The sequence below is a fragment of the Mus caroli genome, chromosome 16 (assembly GCF_900094665.2).
Source record: "Mus caroli chromosome 16, CAROLI_EIJ_v1.1, whole genome shotgun sequence".
Classification (NCBI taxonomy): Eukaryota; Metazoa; Chordata; class Mammalia; order Rodentia; family Muridae; genus Mus; species Mus caroli.
Window position 1 is genome coordinate 32,941,452 of NC_034585.1, and position 3,726 is coordinate 32,945,177.

The 3,726-nt window shown below is 43.0% G+C and overlaps 1 pseudogene; it reads left to right on the top strand.

The window, feature by feature from the left end:
• The window catches only part of LOC110311302, a 1,937-nt pseudogene extending 1,001 nt beyond the window's left edge, over positions 1 to 936 (top strand).
• Positions 937 to 3,726: the final 2,790 nt, after the last annotated feature.

A 3,726-nucleotide genomic window follows, 5' to 3' on the forward strand; every position in this document is an offset into this window, starting at 1 on the left:
AAAAAAAAAAACCCAAACAAAAAAAAATAATAAAAATTTTTTTAAATTAAAATTGGGGGCTGTAGAGTTGGCTCAGCAGTTAAGAGATCCTGAGTTCAATTCCCAGCAACCACATGGTGGTTCACAACCATCTGTAACGGGATCCAACGCACTCTTCTAGTGTGTGTCTGAAGACAACTACAATGCACTCATATAAAAAAATAAATAAATCTTAAAAAAAAATTAAAGTTGTAGGATTTGGTAGTGGTCTAAGGGGCCATGGCCGTGATCGAGGGGGGAGGGTTGTGGAAGTAAAGTGAAGATAAGGAGTGGATCCCTGTCACCAAGCTGGTCCACCAGGTTAAGGACATGAGGATCAAGTCCTTGGAGGAGATCTACCTATTCTCCCTGCCCATTAAGGAATCCGAGATTGCTGACATTCTCCTGGGTGGATCCCTTAAGGACAAGGTTCTAAAGATCCTTCCGGTACAGAAGCAGACTTGGGCTGGCCAGAGGAACAGGTTCAAGGCATTAGTGCTGTTGGGGGCTACAATGGTCACAATGGCCTTGGTGTTAAGAGCTCCAAGGAGATTGTCACTGCCATCCGAGGGGCCATCATCTTGGCCAAGCTTCCCATCGTCTCTGGCTACTGGGGGAACAAGATTGGCAAGCCCCACACTGTTCCATGCAAGGTGACAGGCTGCTGTGGCTCTGTAGGTATGTGTTCTCATCCCTGCTCCCAGAGGCACTGGCATCGTCTCTGATTCTGTGCCCAAGAAGCTACTGATGATGGCCAGTATAGATGACAGCCACACAATAGCCAGGGGCTGCACTGCCACCCTGGGCAACTTTGCCAAGGACACCTTTGATGCCACCCCCAAGACTTACAGCTACCTGACCTTTGGAAAGAGACTGTTCACCAAGTCTCCTTCTCAGGAATTCACCGACCATCTGTGAAAACCCACACCAGCCTGTTCAGAAGACCCAGGCTCTGCTGTGGCTACCACACAAGGGTTTTTATACAAGAAAAATAAAGCAAATTGAAAGAAGCCAGGACTACAGACAGCCATGCCATCAAGTGAAATCGGGTTTAGCTGGTGGAATACAGCCAATGAAACTGATCCAGCTTGTGAATTTTTTTGTCACTCAATAAATTCTGACATTGTGGAAAGACACAGACATATATATCTGTTTCTGACATACTGTGCTCATGGTGATAGTAGTTAATTCCCAGAATCTTGAGACATGACAGTAATCAGTGATTATTTTTCTTTCTTCCTTCCTTCCTTCCTTCCTTCCTTTCTTTCTTTCTTTCTTTCTTTCTTTCTTTCTTTCTTTCTTCCTTCCTTCCTTCCTTCCTTCCTTCCTTCCTTCCTTCCTTCCTCCCCCCATCCCCTCTCTCTCTTAAGGCGGGGTCTTGTTTTGTAGGGCTGGCTGGCCTGACACCCATTATATAGACCAAGCTAGCCTGTAACTGATAGAGATCTGATGACCTCTGCCTCCCTAGTACTAGGGTTAAAGGGATGCACTGTCAGAACAGGCTGATTATTGTCATTTTATGTCATTAAATTGGAGTAGCTGCTAAAAAAAAGAAAGATAGATAGATAGAATAACTATACAAAAATGTTTAAATATTAGGGCATTGCTTTGTATTAAATGAGAGTCATTCTTATTGAAGTTTCTTTATGCTAATGCATTTAAGTCACTGACAGATGATAAAATTTAAGAAAATAGTTGATAAGGATGGAGAATTAATTTACTTTAATTGAGGCATATCACTGACTTAGACAGAAAAGATTTGCCAAAAATCTTCTATGGAGGAAAGATTTTCTAATGTAGTTTCTGGCTGTTGGTAGCTACAATGTCCAAAGGCTACAAGCTTGAGTCTACAAAGGTGTTGTTGAGACCTTCAAGGAGGCACAGGTAGTTGGACTGTGAAAGACACGTGGCTTGAACAGCTGGTACCTATTCCAAGTCACTGACTTGCCCTCATCCCATGTAATTAAAGACATTTTAAAATGTCAGCCCCAGTTACATCCTTTGCCAGTTAGCTTCCCTGAGGACCAGACTCCATGAAATGCAACGTGAACTAAGTTTATCAGGAAGTGACCTTGAGGTAGATACCAGTGAAAAGAAGGCACAGAAGTTGAATTAGGTAAAGAAGCCACTGCATTCAGGGCCCAACCGCAGCCTCCATTGATCTCTAAGAAGCTCACCGGCAAAATGGCTCACCAGAGATGTACAATAAAGACGGAGACATTATGCCATTTTTCATTGTTTGTTGAGACAGATCTCAGTGTGTAATCCAATGCCTTAGCTGATATTACAGCCCTGCACCACCATGCCAGTGAAGCTGAGCCTCTGTGACCCCTTTAGAATCTGTCACTACATCGGGGTTGTCCCAGGAAGGGTATGACCTTGAGCAAAGTGGTCCAGCATCTGAGGCAACCCCTGACTGAGCAGAATCATTTCCTGTAGTTGAGGTCAGACATCTTCCATAAAAGGCCTCTGCATGGGGCATCTATCACGAGCTAAGTGCTCCAAAAGACAAGGAAACCCGTGGCTGATTGCAGCGCATCCATTTTGATTCTGAGCAATGTCTTTTACTCTTAGGGTGACAATGAGGATGACCAGTTTCCTGAGCTATGAGAAAAGGGACTCAATAAAATGACAGACTGCCTGGAGTTTTAGGGTAGGTTCCCCCCCCCCAGAAGTTTTTAGCGCCATACAGTGATTACAGATGTATAACGGTATTGCTCCCATCAGCAGATGATAGAATTACAGCATTAAAAATCCATTTGAGGTTTGAGAGCTTGTGCTTTCCTTTCTGCCTTTTCTTTTAATTAAAAAGTTTTGTTTCACACAATATACTGATCGTGGTTTTTTTCTTTCTCCCAATTCCTCCAAGATGCTCCCCACCTCCCTACCTATTCAGCCTTATTATCCTCTCTCTCTCTCTTTCTCTATCTCTCTCTCTCAAGAACAAAAAAATCAAGAAGCAGACAAAAAATTAAAAACAAAAAAGCAAAACATAATTAAAATATAAAAAGCCAAAACAAAGCAAGACTATCTTAGAAACTAAATTCTCACGACAAAGGAGGCTTCTAACGTCAGCAGTAACTTCTTTTCAAATTTCATTTCAGGGTTTCTAGAGACGTCCCTACCAGTAGAGTGTGTAGCTGCTACTGATTCTGTTCCTGGCTTCATCCATGGCCACTGCCTGCAGAAACCTTTGTCTTAATCATCTCCAGTTGGTGGCCTTGGATCTTTTTGGGCCTGCTGCTGTCTGCCGTTCTTCTGAATTCAGAGAAGAGCTGTGTGGTAATTGTTTTCCTAGGGCCTTTTCTTCCTTCATGCTGTGACGTTGTGAAATGGAAAGGACTTGGAACCGGAAGACCAAGTTCTCCCCAAAAGTGTAATTATCACGTTTAACAACTGATGAAGTCCGCTGGCAAGAAGGCTTGGTAGGTAAAGGAGCTTGCTATGAGGCAAGACAGTGGAAATTCTGTCTCTGAGTGAGAGGGAAAACAGTCTCTGACTTACACAACGTGTTCTCTTGACTTACACTTGCATGTGCATGGAGCACAGGCAGACACCACACATAGATAGATATAGATATATACACATTTTTATATAGTCCTCTGCTGATATCCAACTAGGTTGACTCCATAGCTTAGCTATTTTGAATAGTGCTTCAGTAATTATCAGTGTAGAAGTAGCTCTCATGTTGAGCCTGAGTTCTTCAGT